The 24,109-nt window shown below is 45.6% G+C and overlaps 1 non-coding gene across 3 annotated transcripts in view; it reads left to right on the forward strand.

Annotated features, from left to right (window-relative positions):
* Window positions 1–24,109, forward strand: part of LOC103020474 (uncharacterized) — a 48,441-nt gene that overhangs the window by 19,589 nt on the left and 4,743 nt on the right. The window contains exons 7-10 of one of the 3 annotated variants that reach the window (XR_009009392.1): window positions 1,414–1,500; window positions 6,136–6,249; window positions 7,474–7,503; window positions 8,163–8,758. This is a non-coding gene — a transcript (uncharacterized LOC103020474). Of the gene's footprint in view, window positions 1–1,413; window positions 1,501–6,135; window positions 6,250–7,473; window positions 7,504–8,162; window positions 8,759–24,109 lie in introns of those variants that run through there. The other 2 variants (XR_009009393.1, XR_009009394.1) reach the window with 2 other exon arrangements.

Here is a 24,109-nt window from a genome sequence, read left to right on the forward strand (position 1 = left end):
GGGGCACGGGGTAGGTGACACCTAAGTGTCCCCATCGGGGATGAGGGAGTTGGAGAGTTTATAGCCCTCTCATCGGTTAAGGGCTGCAGGGGCAGGACATACAGGGAATGCAGCCAAGGCAGTTCCAGGTGCCCGTGGTCCATCCTCTGACACAGGTGCTGCTGGGAGTGGAAGCCTCAGGAGACACCTCATGCTCAGAAATGCTAAACAATCTGAGATGTTGACATAGGACCGACAGTCACTGCCACACACCCCACGTACAGGAAAATAAAACAAGGAAAGGAACTCAAGGTTTACTTCCAGGTTCATTGACTTGTTTGTCACTCATTCAGTCATTCAACAAACATTATTGAGCACCTGCTATATTCGTCATTGTGCTAAATGCTGGGGCTTTAAAAAAAAAAAGGAGGAGGAGGAGGAGGTAGCACTGATCTCGTACCTGAGAGGCTAAGAGTGTAATAGGGTGGGGTGGGGGAATATGAACCTAATGTCCGTCACCCGCTCAGGTTTGGACCCAACTAGTCCTAACTTCTGTCTGGGTCTGTCCCACCTCAAAGAAGCCCTCTGTGTAATGGCATAATCCAGGGGCTACAGGGCTACGCTGCTTCATGTGACTACAGCACCCGGCGATACCTGGATGAAAAGCACAACATGAGTGTGAGGTATTATTAGTAATAAAAGTGGCATTTAGTGGGCTTCCCTGGTGGTGCAGTGGATAGGAATCTGCCTGCCAATGCAGGGGACACGGGTTCGAGCCCTGGTCCGGGAAGATCCCACATGCCACGGAGCAACTAAGCCCATGGCACCATGGCTGCTGAGCCTGCGCGTCTGGAGCCCACGAGCCACAACTACTGAGCCCACGCCACAACTACTGAAGCCCGCGTGCCTAGAGCCCGTGCTCCGCAACAAGAGAAGCCGCTGTGATGAGAGGCCCTCGCATAGCAACGAAGAGTGGCCCCCGCTTGCCACAGCTGGAGAGGGCCTGCGTGCAGCAGCAAAGACCCAACGCAGCCGAAAATAAATAAATAAAATAATAACAATAAAATAAAATAAAAGTGGCATTTAGCAATACTGAAATAAATAAGCTGACACAGGAATTCTGCTCTGCATTTAGGGAAATGTTCTGGGTCTCCGAGGCCCTATGTCTTAGAATCAAATGCTTCCAACAGCCATAAAATATTCCTGCCCTGGTTTGTTTTAGGACTTGAGCATTTTTCTGGCATCCTTGCTTTGCTAAGTGCCCTGCTGCTTCCAAGCAGTGTGGCTGCGTGGGCGGCATTTCAGCTGCAGCTCAGGCAGGGTTACTTAAGGTTATGTCCATCTATTGCCCATGACCTACCGGCCAGGACCAGGAGGGAGGGACAAGGCCTGGGAGTGACTGGAGACTAATAGCAAAACTTTTCTCGTTTGTAGGGTAAAACAGGTTAGGAAAAGTGTAAAGCAATCCTGTCCCTCCATTCCTAGGACCAAAGACTCGATGATCAAAACAGACACTGCCAGGTAAAATATAGGGCACATAAATAAATGATGAATACTTTGTAAAGTGTAAGTATGTCCCAAATATCTCCTGGGATACACTTATACAGTTATATTAAAACATTCCTTGTTACTTATGTGAAATTCAGATGAAACTGGGCATCCTGTATTTTTCTTCTCCATTGTTACCTGGCAACCCTACCTGCAAGGGCTTCACCAGAAGGAACTTACTCCTTTAATTCCTTATCCAGGTGGGAAATGGAAAGCCAGATATGACTGGAGGCCTCCATTTCAGGCCTTTGGGAGGTTCAGATCTCTCCAGCTGAGCCATTTATCTGAAGTCAACTTAAAATCGCTTTCTAAGATCCTCCCTCAACTGTTCCTTGGGCTGGAAACGTGGACCCCAAACTGATCTTTAACTCGCACTTCAATTCCCTAATGCCCAGCAGAAAGGCCCACCTGAAGAGGTGTTCGCGGGCAGTAAAACGGAGGCAGAGAAATGACCAAGGTGAGGATCCCTTAGCAGCGCCTCCGATTCCAGAACTTCTTATTCACATGTAATTCCTTAGATTTTTAATCTGCGATGGGCTTGCCTTAAGCTTATGAAGTAATTAAATAATGCTTTAATTTTTCTTAACTACAAGAATGAAAAGCTCATCTAAAGTTAAATGCCACGTGCAGATGTTATTTGTTCTATTCTTTACTTTTTTGATGACTCCATGTATTTATTAGTATAATACTTTTTCAACCAAAAATGCACTAAGTACAATTGATACAAAAAGTGACATTTTGACATTACCATTTTAAGCAAAGACAATTTTCTCCACACAAATTTCTAGCCAGAGAATATCATACAAAACAAATTTGAATCGCAGGCCACCAAGCCACTCAAGAGGGATGGGGAGGGAGCATCTTCTATAACTCCTCAGTGCAACCGTTATCATTTTTATCTATTTCAAAGTACTGTCATGTTTTGTCTTTATTTTGCCCCTAAGGAATTTTTCATGTGTTATATCTTTATTTGAATTGCAATTTGAGTGAAAGGTAATCATGAGTCCCAAGATGACTGAAAACTTGGTAAAGAAACTGGTTCAAAAGAAGAACTTCCTAAAAAAAATGGCTCTCTTCTGCCCATTTTCCATCAACCATCATCTACTGTCACCACCTCCTATTAGGCCATTCCTTGGGGAGAACTGCAAACTTTTTCGACATTACGTTTTATGTGCAAACCGCATTTATTTACTTTCAAGTTGGTGTTGATTATGTAAATTCCCCTTCTTTGTTCAGTTGCAGCAGTTCAGCAAGGGACAGGTGCAGGCAGGCGGGCACAGGAATCTCACAGGCGGATTTTAAAGCCATAGAGAAGTATCACCAGCCCCAAACCTCAAATTTGCAGGCACTTTTCCCCTGGCACAGCCAGCCCTTTCCCAGCAGTCACCTCATTTGAGCCTCGACACCGTCCTGAGGGAGGGCACCACAAATGTCATCCAAACCCTTTGGCAGGGCCTGTCCAAAGCGACAGGGGTGGTGACAGAAACCTCATTTGTGGCCCCAGTTCTTCCCATTTGAACCAGCTGTTAAGCAGTGAACCTGGAGCCAGATTCTAGATTTTAGAGCTCAGGTCTGGGATATGCCGTTGAAGGATGCCAATTCCTGCCTTCCATAGTCTACCTGGTGGAGGCCACAAATTCATTCCTTAAATCCTTATTGAACAAGGACGGAGTGCCGGGCACACTCCAGGTGCTGGGGACGCAGCTAGGAAAGGCAGACAAGGTTCAGGCCTCCGTGGGGCTTCCATTCTGGAGGTGGCATCAGATGGCGACAAGTGCTCTGAAGATAGGGGCAGAAGGACCAGGTGGGAGGCAGGGCTGCTTTATGGAGGGTGAACAGGAAGTTCTTTCTGGAGAGGGGATGCCTGACCAGCCAGCCTCCTGTCCTTGTGGGGCCCCAGCTCTGCAGGCAGGGCAACTGCTGAGCTCCAAGATGGGAACAGGCTTGCTGTCTGAGGGCCAGCCAGGGAGGACAGCAGGTCAGAGTGGACCCAACACATTGGGGAGAAGGGAGATGCTGTCCGAGCACCAGGCAGGCTCAGCCCATGGTCAGGAGCTTGGATTTTATTTGAATGGTGATGGGGAAGCCGCTGGAAAGCAAATCTTAGCCCAGGTTCTCACCTTCTCCTGTAAAGATCAACAAAGAAAGAGGATGTGGGCTCAGGCACAGACGGGGCGGAGTGGAAAGTGCACGGAGACCCTCACAGGTGACGGCCAGGTGTTCCCCTCTTGAGGAGATTTGCCTCTGGAAGAGGGCGGGTAAGGCCCCTGGCTGCTGCCTGCTGTCCGAAGGTTGGTTCCTGGAGCTTGGGGTTTTCCCAGGGTGTAAAATTCCATTTCCTGAAGCTTCATGTGCTTCTCCAGAAAGCTAGTAGGTGTCCTGATGAGGTTTCAGACCCTGTAGCAGCACTTTTTAGACCCTGGTGGCCTTAGGTTAGGATGGTCCCGTCTGCCTATGCAGACTGCCAAGAAAAGACATTCCAAACTGTCGTGGGGATGAACAGAGCTGAGGCCTGGCGCAGAGGCCGACTTGGGAGAAAGTCAATCGGGCACCTTATCCAGGGGCCAGATTAAAACATTTCGACCAGTGGTTCTTAGAGTGTGGCCCCTGCATCAGCATCAAGTGGGAACTTGTTGGAAATGCTAAATCGGAAACTCAGCTTTCTGTATTTTAACAAGCACTCCAGATGATTCTAGTACTCAATAATAAGTTTGAGAACCGCTCCTTTAGAATAAAGCTGGGCAGATAGTTAAAAAAAAAAAAAAATTCCCACTTTTGCTGAGACATGGCTCAAATCAGAGCAAAACCAGAAAACTTCAAGGCACGGGGATGTGGGATGTAGTCTCTGCCGCAAACTCAACCAACCACAGAGACTAATATCCAAGTTATAACTTCTCAGTCGAGCAAAACTCCATCGTGAAACATATTAATAAAGAGTGATCTCTGGCTATTTCTCCCAACCAGTTTCCAAGGCCCTAGTTTATTCTTGGTGCACTCTGGATACTCCTGGAGCATTCATTCATTCATTCACTCATTCATTCTCACACTCTTAGCTGCTGAAGATACAAGATAATGAAACCCTACGTCCACCCTCAGGTAGTTTGTTTCAAGGAGAGGCATATGGCTTGCGAATGAAAAATTACAGGGCAGGGTAATAATTACTACAAGAGTGCTCTGGGCTGGGGTGGGGCTCCTCACCTAGGGCAGGAGGGAGGAGGTCGGCCAGGCTTGGAGGAACAGAAACAGCAGGGGTTAATCCAGTTCAGCCAGCCTAGTGGCTGAGTCAGATCATGACGCAGTCAGATGGGAAAGCTCCAGTTCGCAGTCCTAACTTCCCCCTGAGAACAGAATTGTCTGCAGAGTCCAAGTACACCCCATGACCACACGTGTGTGCTTGGGGCGTCAGGGGTTGACTGGAGGAGTGAGGGCACCACTGGCAGCTCCAGCCCCCAAATTACTGACCAGGGGCTGCAAATTCTCAGGGGCTGCATTACCAGCTCCTTTTCCTGATGAGCGTTCTCATTGGCCGGTCCGCCAGTTCCAAAGCCCAGCAACTCGTTCTCAGCCCTGTCACCCCAGTAGACACTCGAAAACCTCACTTCTATCCCAGCATTTTGTCCTTTTGATCAAGAAAGGACTGGGAATAAATCCCTGTCCGCACAATCAAGAACCTCAGTCCTTAGCACATAGTCTTAGCAGTTCTACTCACATGCACGGCGTGGTCCTCCTTTGGTAATTCATTCATTCAAAACTATTATGCCAGGCCCTGATCGAAGTGCCTCCTCTACCCAGTCATCCTGTTACTGATGGTTAATAATTATGCGGTAATTTTTAGTCTCACTAGGAATGAAAAATGCGACAATAAACTACCATTTTTCACCCATCAAATTAGCAATACTTTGTTTTAAAGAAAATACTCAGTGCTAGCGAGGAGGCTGTGAGACGGGCAACAGCAACATCATAATTAGCAATAGAAGTGGGACATCCTTTCTGGAAAGCAGTTTGACAAAAACTATTTCAACGTTAAAACTCATTAACCCAGAAGTTCATCTGGAAGTTTATTATAAGGAAATTATCAGGGATTTAGACAAAGATTTATACCAGCTACCATTTATACCAGCCATGCACTAAATACATAAATTACCTCCTGTACCAACAAAGATTTCACCAAAACATTGTTTTTCATGGCAAAAAAATTACAAACAGGCTACATTTACAGTAATAGAGAATGTTTAAACAAATTAGAATAAGTCATAGAACATAGTATGCATTAAAAACTGTCTTTAAGGAATTTTAAATGCCATAGGAAATGTTCTTATATATACAGTATGTTTCTAACTTATAAAAATATATAATAAATATACATGCATTAAAAATAACGCAGAGAGGGACTTCCCTGGTGGACCAGTGGTTAGGACTCCCGAACTTCCACTTCAGGGAGCAACTGGTCAGGGAACTAAGATCCCGCAAGCCGCGTGGCACGGCCAAAAATAATAATAACAAAAATAACACAGAGAAATAAAATACTACTAGGTAGGATGGAAACTTACTAATGCTTCCCGCGTTTTCCTATTTTTCTACAATTGGCCTGTATCCCTTTAATAACAGGAAATGTTACAAAAATAAAAGGCGCCTGCGCGAGCACACACGTGACTTCCCCCGGGTATGAGGAACTCCTTATCGCGTTCTTCCTTCAGACAGCTGCCTCCTGGTCCAGTCTTGGTGAGTCACCCAACTCGTCTGAGTATTTAATTTTCTCTTTGCAAAATGAATGTGATAATCCCGGCCTCTCCACCTCATAAGATAGTTGTATGTTGCTGCTGCCTCCTGCCCGTAAAACCCCAGGTGAATGCTAATTACTGACATTACTAACAGACCAATGCTTTCTGGGAGAGGTGAGTCCCGGTGACGGTGACATCATCAGGAAGACTCATGTAAGAAAGGAATGGTCTCCTGGGACATGAAGTCTCCTCTTCCCAGAAACCTTCGTCCTGCGTATTACTCCGCAGGTACTATTGCTGGTACCAAAGGATTTGAAAGCTCGATGGCATTCCACGGAGCGTTTGTTTCTCACTCATACATTTGAGCTGCGGTTTGGCTGATCTTGGCTGGGATCAGCTGGGTTCGGTTGAACGCTGCTGTTTGGGTCCAGGTCTGTCCCACATGCCTCTCATCCTCCCGGGACCAGCAAGCTAGCTGGGGCATGTTCTTCTCCTGGTGACGGGGAGAGGCATAAGAGGACACGCCCAACCACACAAGCACATTTCGAACCACTGTATGCGTCACATCTGCTAATATCCTCCAGCCGAGTCCAAAATCATGGGGCAGGGAAGTGTTTCCCTCCCAAGGTTGTGGGAGGATCTGCAGAGTTACACAGCAGAGGGTGTGAGTGCTGCAGAAGGTGAGGAACCGAGGCTAATGATTCAACCTAGCAGGAGGAGGGTTGGGAAGGTAAAATGAGCCACGAAGCTGTTAGCTCTGTTCAGACTGAAGGCAAGGAGGGAAAGAGATGGGAAGCCGGGGCTGTGACTTGTTGGAGGCAGCCAGGAGATGCCTACTCTGCACCCCTTGTTCATATAGCCAACAGTTACTGGGGGTTGGCCTTGGAACTTGGTGAGGCTCTGAGCTGGGACACAGTGTAGATGAGAATGAAGGCAGGACTCCATTCCCTCTAGCTGTTTTCCTGATCAACTTTCTTTCCACACCTGCAGCCCATTGCCATATTTTAAATGCCCTTTCATTTGCAACTGTCCTGCCTCTTGTGTTGCCATGGTTTTAAAAGGTGGTGTGTATTTAAAAAAAAATTTTTTTTATTAAAGTCTAGGTGATTTACAATGTTGGGTTAATTACTGCTGTACAACAAAGTGACTCAGTTATGCACATATATATATATATATATATATACATATTCTTTTTCCTATTCTTTCCCATTATGGTTTATCACAGGATATTGAATACAGTTCCCTGTGCTATACGGTAGGACCTTGTTGTTTATCCATTCTTTATATACCAGTTTGCATCTGCTAATCCCAAAATTCCAATCCCTCTCCCACCCTCCACCCCCTTGTCAACCACCAGTCTATTCTCCATGTCCGTGATTCTGTTTCTGTTTCATAGATATGTTCATTTGTGTCATATTTTAGATTCCACATTTAAGTGATATCATATGGTATTTGTCTTTATCTTTCTGACTTACTTCACTTAGTATGATAATCTCTACTTGCATCCATGATGCTGCAAATGTCATTATTTCGTTCTTTTTTATGGCTGAGTAATATTCCATTGTCTACGTGTACCACATCTTTATTGATTCATCTGTTGGTGGACATTTAGGTGGTTTCCATGTCTTGGCTATTGTGAATAGTGCTGCTGTGAACATAGTGCTGCATGTATCTTTTCGAATTATAGTTTTGTCTGGGTATATGCTCAGGAGTGGGATTGCCGGACCATATGGTAATTCTATTTTTAGTTTTCTGAGAAGGTGGCATGTATTTTTATCGCCTCAAGGCTGTATATCAAGCACTTCCCTCATGCGTAAACGTCTTTATGATCGGAGTTCTCCCTGGGAAAATCAAATGCATGTGTTCCCAGTCTGGACTGTCAGGACCCATCTGACGGTGTGGTCTATCATCTAGGAAGGAGGGTCCGCCTGCCAGGACAGCACCTGAGGACGGTGGGGAGTGGGGTAGCTTCTGCAGATGCGCGCCCAGAGGGCTAGCTGAGGAGATGCCTCCCCGGAGACAGCAGGGATGGAGAGCTGCAGAGACAAAGCCACCACCTGGCAGCTGGCCGCGCATGCTCTGGCTTCAGTGGGAGTGACAAGGCTTGAGGAAATGTTGGCTGAAGGAAGCAAACAGAACCCCACAGAGCCCTACAGGACCAAGTCCCCGACTTTCCCTTTGCACTTCTCTGTGCCGGGGTCTGAGTCTTAACAGGGATGAACAGGGCCCAGCTGGAGGAACGAAATGCACCCTGCGACCCTGGAAGATGGAAACTAGCGTAAACCAAGGGCTTTACCCCAGCGGGAGAGTCTAGGGTAAGATGACTTTCTTTACTCGGAACCAGATGATTTAGCACAACGACAAAAGAGAAGTCTCCTTTTCCTTCTGAAAAGAACCGAATACATAAGAAAAAAAATACCTAGTGTGGAATTCTGTCAAATAATGGCAGATGTCCCTGTTAGGTTGGCACCTGCCTTGCAAGAGCTCACTGTAACGATCAAAAGGCAAGGGTTGGGGGAGATCAGCTGGGTGCTTTGTGACCACCTAGAGGGGTGGGATGGGGAGGGTGGGAGGGAGGCTCAAGAGGGAGGGGATATGGGGATATATGTATATGTATAGCTGATTCACTTTGTTATACAGCAGAAACTAACACAACATTGTAGTGCAATTATACTCCAATAAAGATGTTTAAAAAAAAAAAAAGACAAGGGTTGGGCCCCAGTCTAATTAGGAGAAAAATCATCAGACACATCCCAAAACACCTGACCAGCCCTGCTCAAAACCATCAACGTCATGGAAAACAAGGAAAGTCAGAGAAACTGACTGCCACAGCCAAGAGGAACCTAAGGAGACATGAGGAATGCAGTAACTGGGATGGAATCTTGGAACAGAACAAGACATTAGGTAAAAATTAAGGAAATCCAAATCAACTGTGGACTTCCGTTAATAATAATGATCAATGCTAGTTCATTAAGTGTAACAAATATACCACCTTAATGTAAGATGTTTATAACAGGGGAAACTGGATACAGGATGTATTGGAACCCTCTGTGCTATCTTCTTAATTTTTCTATAAATCTAAAACTGTCCTAAAAAAGGAAAGTCTATTAAAAAATCAATTCAAGAGTTGAAAGCACAGACATGGAAACCAGGCTGCCTGGGGCCCAGTCCCGGCTCCTCCTCACCTTGGGTAAGCCACTTAACCCTTTCTGCCATGCCTCAAGTTTCCTCGCCGTAAAATGGGAATAATCATAGGACCTCTGATTGTCCTGGGGACTAAATGAGTTAAAACTTGTCAAACTCTGGAAGAGTGCTTGGCACCAAATAAGTGCTACATGTGCTTATTTAGTACGTAAATAAAACTGAAGATGTGGGTTCACCTCACATGTTCTGTAAAACAGGAGGAAGTGTACTTTCGCTGAGTTTTAATTTCTCTTAAAAAAAAAAAAAAGCATGCTTAGGGCTCAGTTTGGGCTCCACTGTCCCAGAAATCCCATGACCCTGCCCCTTCCCTCTGGCTTGGCCTGAATTGGGTTCTTCCTGTTCTTTCTCCCAATGGTTTCCCATTCTTTGCCAGGTTCAGACGGGGTGACTCAGCCTGGAAACCTCCCGTCAGGAGGTACATCACCACGGGCAGATCCACCGCTCTCTTGCCTGTCCTAGCTCTTCCTTCTTCCCCGGGAGGGTCCTACTGCACCTGCGTTCCAGCAATACCCCCAGACACCTCCAACCCCACCACCCTCCCCCAGACACGTGGCCTCAGTCCCTCCTACCTGTGCGGATGCCCTTCCAGCTTGGAGAGCTTTGGTAAAGAGGGAACATCACCGCCCAACAGGATGCCTGGGAAATGCGTGTGTTCCTTATTGCTCAGGAAGAGGTCTTGCTGAAGAACAATCCTGACCTTTGTCCAAATGGTTGAAAGCTTGACACGAGTCATCTTCCTGTGAGCATCTGAAAAAAGCCTGTGTCCAAGCAGAACTGGAAGCACAGATCTGCTGTTTCCTTTAGTCAAGACCTTGAATTCCTGGAGCTGTTTCCTGCCCCACTCATGGCCACGGTCCCTCTCAGGGGCTGCCAGGTAAAATGGAAGCCAAGCACTGCAGTGTGGCAGGGACAGAAAATCTAAAGGATCCAAGCCTCTACAGGATGAGGCTGAATCTCCCAGTACTCTTCCCTGGTGTGTTCCCCCACTTGTTTCTAAAGAGGCTTATTTCTTGTCCAAAATCCTGAGACACTGGTGAAGGGGGTCATTAATAGGACCCTCATTTTACAGGTGAGGAAGCCAAGTCCTTCTGGAGACAAAAAAGATTTCAGGCATGTTTCCTGTTTAGAGAAGGGGTTGCAATTCCTCATCCACATTCTAGCCAGGGTTAGCTTGTTTGCTTTGCTTTTCTTTGCCAGCACTTGGCAGTGACCTATATAGACCACATGCCTAATAATAACTTGAGCTTTATTAGCACCCAACATTCAAGGGCCTCTGGGGATTTGGCAAAAGGCAGTATTTAGTAAATCATCTGCTTTAGTAAATCATCTGCTTATACCTCTGGGGCAGCCTTTGAAGAGAAGAGGCTGCCAGCTGGGAGTATCGGCACAGCCATCACTTGTCTGACTTTTTTCTTTTTCATTTATTTATCTGGAAATCTCTAAGACCATGGCTCACTTGTAAAGGTTGATATTTGAGATAGATAACAACTAGTCTGGCTCAGGTATCGGCCAATCAGAATGGATTTTGGCCAAGGGTACCCAACCAAGGCCCTACCCCCACTCCTGCCCCTGATTGGCCAGGCATTGTCCCTAAAGCTGCAGGTTTAGGGGAAGGTCTAGGGAGTTCCAGGGAAGGAGCCTAGGTGGTCAAGGTAGTGGGTCAATAGCTGTACCAAGTGACAGGGAAGTAATTCAGTATTTAACCAGCTGACTGTCAACCCTGTATGTACCCATATTCTCAGTTCCTGGGAAGTACAGATCCATGCCACGTGGCTTAACGTTCTCCTAAACGTCCATGATGGTTAACCATAGCAGGCTAAGGAGTAGAGATGTTTGGATTCAAGAGCCTTGGGGATTTCATTTTACTGCATCTTACCTCCTCTTTGGTCCCCTGGAGCTGGAGCTGGATCAGGTGTAAGAAGAAGAGTGGGTGCAAGTCACAAGTGATAGCATGAGATGATCAAAGTTAGGGAAGCCCAAGAGGGCCCCTAAGTCCAAAGGTCGGTGTAGAATTCGATGTCAGAGACAGGATAGAACAGGGTAGATGCTGGGAAGATCTAAGACAAGAGGGTCGAGGGGGTCAGAGCGTCTAAACTCACTGCCTCGAAAGCTCCATCACTCCTTGCCAGGGAAGCTTAACTGTGGTTAAAAATGTACGGAAGGGTAGAGCTACTCAATCCTCAACAGTTCTTAGAACTTCCTTGTGAAAACATTTCCCCAAGTGTTTGCAACTCACCCAGCAAGCTCTTTGTAGAAAAGTTATCCCAGAGGCCAAAGCTGATACTTAAGAAGGACCTTCATTGTTTGAAAGGCTGCTTCCCACTGGGAAAAAGCATGATTTAGATGGGTGGTCTTTTTCATCACAGAGTCCAAATTCTCTAGGACTCTGGCCACCTCAGAGCAGGGTAGCTTTATAAATTTTTACCAGTAAAGTAATTCTAATAGAGCCATTTTCGAAGTGGTCTCAAAGGCCACTGGAGATGCAAGAATTCTCCTGATGGATGCAAATTGCTTTCCAAACATATGAGTCCTTTCTGCTCTTCTGGGTGAATGCCACGCAATCCTCCAGCTGTCATTTAGGGAGAACTAATCGCTTTCTACTATTAACTTATTAAGTGAATCATTAAGGGTGACTGAATTTGGAATTCATGAACCAAAATTAACGTGTGACCAGAATACTTTTAACCAGCATTTATCCAAAATTCTATCATCTATGCAACGTGTGGCCACTTGCAAAGCTCCTGCTGTGCGTGCAAAACTGTAAACAGCCAAATGCCCACACTTAGGAGGAAACAAGTTTTGTTTTCTCTCTTAGCAGTTGCTGCTACTGTGTAATCCACGTGGTTGGTTTTAGGTTTTCTGATCTTCTCTAAGATATTTGCCACCTCAGTATTTGGGGCCCGTAATTTTTTAGTAACTAAATTGGAAGATACTTTGTGGTTCAAATAGGAATCATCATACCCCAGTTGCAAAAGCAAATGTTTACATAATACTACCCCCTCTCCCCAAAAGCAAACTGCTTATACGTTGACACTTTGTTATTATAAACAAGTCCCATTGTTTCTTCCACTGGAAAGCATAAAAGGATAGAATAGATGGACAATGAGGTCTCTTGCCTCACCTAAGTGGGTTGAAGTGAAAAAAAAGATGGAAAGTTATTGCTCTTCTCAGGGAAGGTTTTTCAAATGTAATTTTCTTTTTTAAATAGGTTATAAATTCCTGTGATTTCAAAGTCAATATCAAAAGTTGTAATTGAGAAGTTTCCCTCTCTCTGCTACCCAGTCTGCTTGGATCCTCCACTCCACCCCCGGAAGTCATCACTTCAGTAGTTCCTTGTATATCTTTCCACTGTTTCTTTGTGCAAATAGAGGTATTCATATTTTCCTCTTACAGGGAGGTTTGAAATATTTCACTAATACTCAAAGCTCCCCTGACCCCACACTAGGAGGTAAAGTTAAATATGGTAGATAAATTCAGAAGTGACTCCAGAAGACTGAAATTGCATCTGAAGTCTATCTTCCTAGGACCGTCCGTAGCACTGGTGTTTTTTTATATACCTGGCTCTTGGGAGAATGATGGACTAGAATTTTCTCCCGACTCCCCGGCTCTGCTTTCACACTCCACCTCCTCCCGTGTCAACAGCCCCACAAAAGTTTCTGACAAAGGTGGACCTTTTGTTCTATTCCCCACGCCCACCTCCCACAAACACACCTTTGTAGGGTCCCGTCACCTCCGTGCCTGTGGGGACAGGTAAATGGCTTCTAATGTATACACAGTATTCCAGGAAGCAATGGCTGGCTCCTTCAATTCAAGGGTTCTTCCACATGGAAATAGGCCTTCAACATGGGGCTAATGGGAAAACTTGATACTGGAGGATGTCCCAAATGTACAATATTCAACTTACTGATGGAGTGCTTATTATATGCCAGGTGCTATGGGCGGGTGCCAGGTAGAAGGGTGAGTAGGACACGGTGCCTGCCCTCATGGACCTCATGAGGAGAGTTACAACACGGAAGAGCCGCGAGGGCGCAGAGCTCAGAGAGGGCTTCAAAGCCGAGATAAGAGGGGCAGGTAGACTCAGCCAGGCGGTGAGCGGGGGTCTGAGGCAGCATCATGTGCAGAGGCCTCTGGGGTGAAAAAGTCAGGATTCCTTCCTCCTCTGCTACAACTTCCTTTCCAAGCAGGACCTCGTGGAGGTAATTCTGGTGACAAAAGGAGTGACTTTAATGGAGATGTAGGGGCGGTAGGAGTTGGAGGTGCTTGGGAGTGTGTGGAGGTGTGCGGCATATCACAACGCGTGGACACGGGCCTGGGGCAGTTCTGAGCCGGGTCAGGTGAGGGGGGTGCTACTGGGAGTCAGGAAATTAGATGCCTTCTTGCCCCGGGACCCCCAAGTTTATTCCAGGCTCTACTTCATACATTGCTTTGGAAACCTCAGAAAATAGCATGGCCGTGGGAGCTTCAAGGGAAAGGTCTTGACATACCAAGGAGTCAGAAGGCGAGGCAGTCCAGTTCCCAACAGAAAACAGATGGCACGTTGAAAACAGGATAACCTGGGGAGGGATTATTTATGAAAGTGTGGGCGGTGGGGGTGGTGGTGCAGGGAACAACAAGTGCTGCAGTAGCTGGGGCTTTACCACCCAGAGCCCTACCACCCGGGGCCCAAAGGAAGGAGATTAGGAACAGTTACCAGAGCCTGTGGGGGGCGAGTGCCTTGTTTGGCTCCTGGGTCTTGAAAGGAGCAGTGACCTTCGGCAGAGGTGACCTTGCAGAGAGGGAGCGAGGGGAATAAATTCCCAGCCACACTGTCCTTGCCCCTGCCAGGCCTGCCTCGTAGCCGAACCCTGCCATACGAGAGGACGCGGGGCCTGTCGTGAGGCTCCAGGCACAGGGAAGCGTGGGGCGGGCATCTGCAGGGGCACAGGAGGCAAGAAGGAAACCCACCAAGTCCTCGCCGTGGCTTGAGGTGGCAGGATACCGGACAAGATTGCTTTTCTTTATGCTTTTCTCCATTTTTCTAAGAGTCTCAAAATGAGCACATATGACTCCTGATTGGAGAAACGATGATTTTTAATTTAAAAAGGCAAAACCACAAACCACATCAATAGCAATAACAACAAGGAATGTGTCCCAAGGAGACACCCCCCTGGGAGTACCAATGCTTTCATTACTTAGAGCAGGAAAGGGAGGCCTCACCAAAAATTCTGTCCCACTCTGAACAGCCAGCTGACCCTTTCCCATGGGACACTGACCACAAACAAAGCACGTGGAACCGGCGCTCTCAACCGAGTTCTTGGGAAGAAGAGTCACTGGGTCCTGAAGAAAGTGACACCCAAGCCCTTCCTGTTTCTCTGAAGCAAACCTTGTGTGGGCGGGTTGGGGGTAGGGGGTGGTCATAGGGGAAGATGCTCAGCTTTCCAGGGACATGGGTTCAAGTCCTGGCCCAGCCGCTTCATCAGGGGGGAGCCTCAAGCACTTACAGGCTCTGAGTCTTGTATTCAAGTGACCGTGAGTGTGATGATGATCCTTCGCTCTAAGAGTCATTGTGAGGGTTCACGACCTTGTAAATGGTAAGAATCTCTACAAATATTCCTTGTAAATGAAGGAGAGCAGTGCACAAAGGTAATCACCACCACAAAAGGCAAGAACAAATACATCCGCGGCCTCTAGGAGGCCTGAGGCCTGTAGCCCAGCTCATGCGTGGACAGAAAGAACACAACCTTGGTGAATTAAAGAGAAACACAGCACCAGAGCCCACTGGGAGGGATTTCTCTATTTCCCATCAGATGGTCTTTCTCTCTCCAGTCTTCTCCTGTTTCTCTGCTTTCTCCACCCCTCAGCTCCCTGGAGTCCCTGTGCCCAGGACCTGGCTAGGAGTCTCTCGTGGGAGTCTCTCCCTACATGCAAGGTAGAGGTAGACCCTCAGATTTAGGACTTGCAGAGACTTCAGAGGTCAGCACCTATGATGCCCACCTTTCTCTTGCTACCTTGACTGCCTTTGGCGTGTAATTTCAGTGTGGGATTGTTCTAAAAGGCCCCTGTCCCATGAGGGAGGGACAAGACAGATGAGGCCAGTGAAAACCGAGAGGAACCGAGAGAAAAATCATGGCAGAAGAGGGCATGAAAAGAAGTCAAAATAAGGAAATGGGAAATTCTTGATAAAGACTGGAAATGTGATCACACTTTCATAGTCATTCTCAATCCCTTTGACATTTGGCACTATGGGGTCCCAGGCTCTTGCAGCCAGAGCCTGAAGGGTTTAGGGCTGGAGAGAAATGCGGCGGCCAAGGAAAACTCTTGTCAGATGCCACCCCCTTCCCAGACCCTCCCCACCTCTTACACCTCTGACCACGACCCAGCGGACAGAAGGAGCACCCAAGCCACACCTGGACCTCCTGGTGCTTGAAAGCACTGACCTTGTGTTCTTCCCCAATTTAAACTACAGGATCTGACCTACAACTAGTGGTGTTTGTCCTTGGTACAGGGGAAAGATGGGTGGTGGGTACAGGAGTCCAGAAACAGAGAAAAAGGTATGAAAGTGGAGCACTTATTTTTCCTGAAAGATGGGGGAGTGGCTAAAATTGTGGATTCTGGAATCAGACTGAGAAGGTCCAAATCCCATCTCTTCTGCTTCCCGTCAGGGTCACCCCCTTACTTAGCTACCGGAGCCCTCTGATCTATCACTACAAGTGGGATGACCAGACCAGATGTGCTCCCTAAGGGGATGCAATGTCAAATACACAGCATCAACTCGGACACATTCTTGCCTTAAAAAAAAGAAAAAATCCTGAAATTAATCAAGCCTCTAGATGTCTTACCAGTTTCCAGGGAGTAAAGGGGACTGAAGAACAAATTAAGCAACACTACAAGGAAGCAAGCAGCCCAGTCCAGAACGTGGGACATCCTACGAAATAAATGACCTGGTGTCTTCAACAAACCAACTGCAAGGAAATGAAAATTTACAAAGGAGTGGAGACTGTTACAGAACAGAAGGGACCATCAAAACAAAAGTGTGAGCCTTGTTTGGATCCTGATTTGAAAAAAAGCCCTAAAGAGACATCTTTAAGAGAACTAACCTGATATTAAGGAATAACTGTTAATTTTGTGGATAACGGCATGGCGGTTATATTTCTAAAACATCCTTTCTAACTACAGACACGCACTGAAGCACTTACGGGTAAAATGACAGGATGTCTGGGATTCGGAGGGTCAGGGGCAGAGTTAAAATTGTTGGAGCTGAGTGATGAGTGCCTGAGTTTTCATTTTATTCTTCTGTCTATATTGCGTATTTTTGAAAATTTTCATCACAAAACATTTTAATAGAGCCTCAGATACATGACTACAATGGCATTAGTTTGGATCAGACACCTTTGTTAGGACCTCAGCATCCGTAGGGCTTACCCTTGATTGTGGGCATGCCTCGGGGCGGGGTTCCGCGCAGCTTTGACTTGCTTCACTTCCAGAGCAAGCCATGTGTCTCTCTGACCTGTGGCCTGGGATGCCAGCCAGAGCCTGCTCAGGACACCCCCCCCGCCCCGCGCCGGGACCGTGAGGAGCCCACAAGTGCAGGGGAGTCAGTGCCTGTGGGCAGTAAGGCCAGGTGCCTTGTTTTAAAGGTGCATAAACTGTGGCTGTGTGAAGTGCAGGGACCCCTTCATGACAGCTGGCTGGGGACAGAGCTGGACGAGGGATTCTGTCTTGAGGCCTTCCACGGTACCCAGTGGAGGGCTCTGCCCACAGGTGGCCCTCGATAAGGATGTTGTGCATGAGTAAAGAAATGCCAGGGTCAAAAGAAGAGAGACCATAACAACACAACACAATGAACAATAGAGGTTCAAAAAAATAGGTCTATTTTGCTTTATATGACTGATTTTAATGTTTTAAAGTTGAAATATAGTTGATTTACAATATTGTGTTACTTTCAGGTGTACAGCAGTGATTCAGATATATATATATATATATGTTATATATGTTATATATATATATTTTTTCAGATTCTTTTCCATTATAGGTTATGACAAGATATTGAATATAATTCCCTGTGCTCTACAGTAGGTTCTTGTTGTTTATCTGTTTTATATATAGTAGTGTTATCTGTTAATCCCATACTCCTCATTTATCGCCCTGCCCCTTTCCCCTTTGGTAACCATAAGTCTGTTTTCTCTGTAACTGTGTTGTTTTCCATGACTGCTTTTAAAAATCCCAAAATGTCATTTGAGAAAATGAGTAATTATAAAGGAAGACAGTCCTTCACCCCACAGCAATACACTTCTGCAAAGGTGGTAAAGCACCAAGCTTACTGTCCCTTAGCTCTGCCTTCAACAGAGCTAAGGGACGGTAACGAACCCCAGCGTCCGTGCGCGTAGATGAACGTGGGAACAGGTATGTGCGCTCCATATTTTTGCAGATAAAAATAGCTCATGAGCCTGGAAGCACAATCTGCTTTAATTCTAGGAATTTGAAAAAACACTTGTAGCCAAGAACAGATTCTCTGTTTTGAAGATAATTGGCATTTCCCCCCCAACCACAAATATTTTAAATATTAACATAAGTGAGATAACATGCAGAGGCAACGCCTCAGGCCCCAGTCCTGTGACCATGGGAATTCATTCCTTCTCCCCTTCTCTCCCTTTTCACTGTCTCCTGGGACATCCAGGGAGCTGTGATTGAATCTGTAGAATTGCTAAGTTCTAAAAAATAAGCTTCTTTTTTTTTTTTTTTTTTTAAAGGCATGTTTTTCTTTTTGTTTTTTTTTAATTTTTATTTATTTATGGCTGTGTTGGGTCTTCGTTTCTGTGCGAGGGCTTTCTCTAGTTGTGGCAAGCGGGGGCCACTCCTCATCGCGGTGCGCGGGCCTCTCACTATTGCGGCCTCTCTTGTTGTGGAGCACAGGTTCCAGATGCGCAGGCTCAGTAATTGTGGCTCACGGGCCCAGCCGCTCTGCGGCATGTGGGATCTTCCCAGACCAGGGCTCGAACCCGTGTCCTCTGCATTGGCAGGCGGATTCTCAACCACTGCGCCACCAGGGAAGCCCAAAAATAAGCTTCTTGTCTATCAGGTTAAGATATGCAAAAGATAATCCATATCCTCTTTTTTTGTGTGTAAAGAGCTAGGTAGAAAATATTTTTTTTGGAAGAAACCTGGCAAGAAGAAAGCTAGTTGAGGGATGGAGGTTCCTACTGTGTGGATAACCTGTTTAGCCAGCACCAGATGGCTTGGAGGGCGGGTAATGAGATCCAAAGTGCTCTCTATCTAGGTCAGCGTTGAATCCAGTCCAGGTCGCAAATCACAGAGAGTTGTTTGGCCAGATGTGTGTTCAGAGGCTGATGGAAACAAGAGGATGTTCTGAGACCCAGATATATTTGAATTTGGGTCTAATTTGGCTCCTTTGGGGGCCTGACTTCTCAGATGGAGCTGTCGTGGAAGGAGAGCTTTGTGTATAGGATGGATATGCAACTGTGGTTCTTTCCCAAAAGATTACAGAATGTCATTGACTTTCCAGGACTTTAAAGAAAAACATAGTGTCTAGTGTAAACTAGAACATCGGGAATCTCCTCGTACATGGGAGATGAGTGTAAATTATTACAACTTTTCTACAGACAAATTTGACCATGCATATAAAAAAATCCTAACAGTTTGCAAAGCATTTGCCTAGCATTCTACTTCTAGGAGTTTATTCTAAGGATATAATCAAGCATGTGCCCTAAGATCTTTAGTAATAATAATAATAATAGTAATAATTTTTTCCAAAAATAGCGCAATGAACTAATCTTACTGTCCAACAATAGGGGATTTAAAAAAAATGATGGTACAATGTAATATCTTCAGTCACTAAGAAAAATATTGTAGATATATATTTATTGACATAGAAAGATGTCTGTGGCCTATTGCTAAGTGGTAAAAAGCTGGTTATAAAATAGTCTGAGGCCATATTTGCTTTTCAAAAGCTTTTTACACACACATGCATGTGCATACGAACATACACGTATATGTGCTTAGAAAAATATACAAAAGGTTAGTCACGGTTATCTCTGGGTGATAGAATAAGAGGCAGTTTTTCTTCCCTTCTTTTTAGTTTCTTTTCTGAATTTATAACAAACAAGCACTTACTTTTATGTCTTTTATTGAAAGGTATTTTAAAACAGAAATTAAGAGCTTTTCAGAAGGATTCTCTGTAGTGGTCAGAAGGACGGTAGTGGAGGGGTGTGATCTGTGGAGTTGGAGGTCCGCCGAAGGAATGGGTGACCCAGACTCTGTCCTCTTCACGGGAGACGTGCTTTTAGGGAGTCAGCCCCAAGCTCATGTGCAATGACCTTGTGTGGAGTCGAGAAGCCTCTGTGGTCCTCCCCAAGCAATGCAGACACCGTGTGCTTTAGAACAGTCAGGCTGCACACACCGGCCAGGGGGTGGAACGGGCAGTTCGTAGGCAGAACAGAACTAGTCTCTTTCTTAAAAGTTACTCTTCTTGGCTCATTCCTCATCCTCACTGATTTAAACATTAAATTTCCTAATCCCTCAAGAGAGTTCATTGAAAGTATGAAAGGAACCCAAATAACCATCAAGAGAAGACAGAGCCAGCCAAAGGCGGTTTCTTTTTAGTTTTAGGTGTTCCTTCCTAACAACAGATGTCTCAGCCCCGGGGGAGCCCAGCTCGGGATTGATGCTCTTTTTTCCCTTTGGCTCTCTGGGGTCTGCAGTAAGCGCCCTCCCACCCTTCCAGCACACGCATGTCCTCAACAAAAGTGGGTACAGCTGCAAATCGGGGATGAGTGAATCTGCCCCAGAATGCTAACATCAACTTGAAAAGTAAGCAAGCCGGCGGCCCAGCCTAGGGTTTCCCGCCTCCAGGGTAAGAGCAGGGCTGGGGTGATGTGTACAGTTTGCCATGTGATGGGCTCCTGGAGTCCTGCATGGCAGGGTTTGGAGTTAGGAAGACATAAATGTGTAGAGGTGACCATGCCTGGAGCTGAGAGACCCTGAGAGACCCACACAGCCATCCCCAGGCCCATCCACCTGCCCCTCTCGGTGCTACAGAGGAAGGGGCTTTGTGACCACTCAGGGCTGATTCTGAAGAATTGGAAGGCCAACGGCATAGCTTATGGAGCTGCTTTGGATAAGTGACACAAACTCTTGGAATCCTTCTACCTTTGTAAAGTAGAAATAACACAAACCCAGGGAAGTTGTATTGATTAAATGAGACGATTGGCCTAGAAGAGTCTTGTGGAAGGTCTGTGGTACTTGTGAAAAAGAAGTCCCGAGTTCTACCTTCTGACGTAACTTCCTGGGGGCAACGATTGCTAACCATTGACCCCAGTATCAGCCTTCCCTTTCTTAGCTGTGCAGCAGCTCCCCAGAATAAAGATCCATTTCCCATCCTCTCCTGTAGCGAGGTGTGGTCATGAGAACATGTTCTGACCAGTGGAATATACGTGGGAGGGTTACATGCAACTTACCTTATTAGAAGGAAGGGACCCTTTCATGCCTTCCTCTATCTCCTGGGCCAGAATCTAGACTTGATTAAGGCTGAAGCTTAAATAGTCAAATCATCACATTGGCCCGTGAGCTGAGGGTGGCAGAGTGATAAGACAGAAGGAGCCTGGGTCCCTGACAACCTCACAGAACCATCACAGCAGCCCAGCTCCCTCCTTCTGGATTCATTTACAAGGAGGGAAAGAAACTTCTGTGCTATTTAAATCACTATTGTTTTGGATTTTCACTCATTTGCAGACAGGCCTAATGGTAACTTAAACATCACTCAAGCTGTATTTAAAGTTGTTTAAAGTTGGCTTTTTTTTTTTTTTGTCTCATCTGTGAAAACACTGATTAGCCGCTTACCACCCTGATAGCAGCCATTCACATTTGTGAGATCTCCTAATAGATGCCTTCCCCGACTCACAGCATCTTCTGTCACACTGTCCCCCCACTGACCTGCCTCCTTTTTGTCTATGGCAAGTCACTGCCCATCCTGTAGGGTTTCCCAGCTGATTCGAGGAACAGGGCTCGTCGGTGGGCACCAACCACAAGGAGACCCCAGAGTCACTGACTCTGTTCAAACAACAAAGGAAGTTATGTTTATAAGAGAGGAAGTAAGTGCATATCCGGGGAGTGGGTGGAGGCTATAGTATTTGAAAAGCTTTGAACTGCAACATTTCAGAGACATTTTGAAAGATCCAGAAAGATCCGCGTGTAAACTTTTAGGAATGATTTTTTTTTTTTCCTTGAAACAGAAGATTTATTTTAGTCTCCCATTTCCTGTTTCTCTCTGTTTATTTTATGATAAGGGACGCTGATAGGATGAAGGAAGCTTGTTCTGAACTAATTTTCTTTTCTAAAGATTTTTATCTCTGACAGTGTTTTGTAAAAAAAAAAAAAAAAAAAAAAGTTATTTTCTTGGCTCTGATTTCTTTGAGGTGGCTTATTTCCTTGCTAGAAAGAATTGTATAGTTTTTTTTTGTTTTGTTTAGTCATTGCTGGTTTGTTGAGTTTTTGTGTGTGTGTGGTAAAATATCCATAAAATTTACCATTTTAACCATATTTAAGTGTACAGTTTACTGGCATTAAGTATATTCATGTTGTACAACCATCACCACCATCCATCTTCAGAATTTTTTCATTTTCCAAAACTGAAACTCTGTACCCATGAAATAATAGCTTCCCACAGCCCCTGGCAACCCCTGTTCTACTTTCTGTCTCTGTGGATTTGCCTACTATAGGAACCTCATTGAAGTGGAATCGTACAGTATTTGTCCTTTTGCGTCTGGCTTATTTCACTTAGCAGTATGTCTTCAAGGTTCATCCACAATGTAGCATGTGTCAGAATTTCCTTCCTTTTTAAGGTTGAATAAGACTTATTTTATGTATATACCACATTTCTTTTATCCATTCATCTGTGATGACCACCTGGGTTGCTTCCACCTTTTCAGCTGTTGTGAGTAATGCTGCTATGGACATGGGTGTACAGATATCTGTTTGAGACCATGTTTTCAGTTCTTTTGGCTATATACCCAGGAGTGAAATTGCTGGATCTTATGGTAGTTGTATGTTTAATTTTTTTGAGGAACCATCCTACTGTTAGGGGTTACTTCAGAGTTAGAGCAGGATGGTGTAGTTTTTTTAGTAGTGGGTAAAACACTGGTTCCAAAACTGGTCTATGCATCAGAATTACCTGGGAACTCTTAAATACAAATTCTTGAGTTCCCCACTCTCCAAGACTATTAAGTGAAATTATCTAGGAGGGGAGCCTGGAATCTGGAATTTAACAAGCTTCCTGTGACACTCATCTGTGGAGTGACCTTTGGGACCAGCAGGGTTGGGAGGAGGGTGCCCTCCAGCTGCCCATATAACGTCCACTACACACACCCAAAGGCAGCTGAGCTTTGTCAGACACCGGGGCCCACTCTGCCTACATCTCTCTGTATGGTAGGTGCTTCTTGTACGAAAGTAGGGAGTAAGGAAAGCCATCTCCGCAGCCTCCCAAGGAACCAGAATAACAGCACTCATTGCTCAGGATTCCCAGCTGCTTTATGGTCTGGTTGTCCTTGTTAATCTCTCAGGAGGGGCAGAGGAGCCTCCTTGGAGAGTTTTTCCACGCACATTTCCAGAGACAGGATCTGATTGGCCCTATTTTTCACTATCCAGTGTCAAAGGCTCCTCTTTGACAGTACCTCCAGTGCCTGGAGTCAAGCCTCCTCATAGGTGGTTGGGCTTCCTTCCGCCCAGTCTCCTGGAGGCTTCAGTAGGGATTCCTGGTTCAGTGGGTTGTGGCCAGGGTGGCAGGGTCACTTGGCACAAAGCCTGGCACCTCGGCGCAGGAGGAAATATCTGTTTGGCCTCTCTCCCAACAGCATGCACTTACAGGAATGCTCACAAAGGTCTGTGGATCCTCCAGGACAGGCATCAGAATTTTTTTTTAATTAGGATCTTCTTTGTAGTTTTGTTTTGCCTTTTGGAATAAACTCATTCATAGGGAGCTTAGAAAGTTTAGAAACTACAGGAAGATAGAAGGAAGGAGGAAAAAAAAAATCACTCCTGATCCCACTCCCCAGAGTCTACCATTTTTAGTGAGTTTCCTACTTGTCTTTTTTTTTTTTTGCATAGTTTTTTTATTTGCTCACTTATCATTCTAAGTATTTCCCCATGTTATTATAAACTCAAAAACACATTTTAATGGGTACATGGATCTACCATGGTTTATTTAATTCTTTCCCTACTGTTTAATATTTTTTGTTGGCTCTAATTTTTTCATCTATTGAAAATCGTACTACAACAAGTACCTTTAGACAGAAAGCCTCTTGCAAATTGTTTCCTTGGGCCAGAGTCCAAGAAATGGGATTAAGTTAAAGTCATGGACATATTTAAGGCCTTTGCTATGTATCTCATTTATGAAAGGATTGGTACCAAATTGCACAACCATTAGCAAAGTACAAAAGTGTGCATCATTACCTAGATTCTGGCCCATTGGTTCACAGCTATAAGTAATTTGGCACCCAGGGGACACTTGTCAATGTCTGGAGGCATTTTTGGTTTTCGCAATGGGAGAGATACTCCTGGCGCCTAATGGGTAGAGGCCAGAGATGCTGCTAAGCACGCTACAATACACATTACAGTCATGTGCAATGGAGAATCGTCTAGCCCACAATGTCAGGGGTGCCAAGGTT

The sequence above is a fragment of the Balaenoptera acutorostrata genome, chromosome 10 (genome assembly GCF_949987535.1).
Source record: "Balaenoptera acutorostrata chromosome 10, mBalAcu1.1, whole genome shotgun sequence".
In the NCBI taxonomy this organism is placed as follows: Eukaryota; Metazoa; Chordata; class Mammalia; order Artiodactyla; family Balaenopteridae; genus Balaenoptera; species Balaenoptera acutorostrata.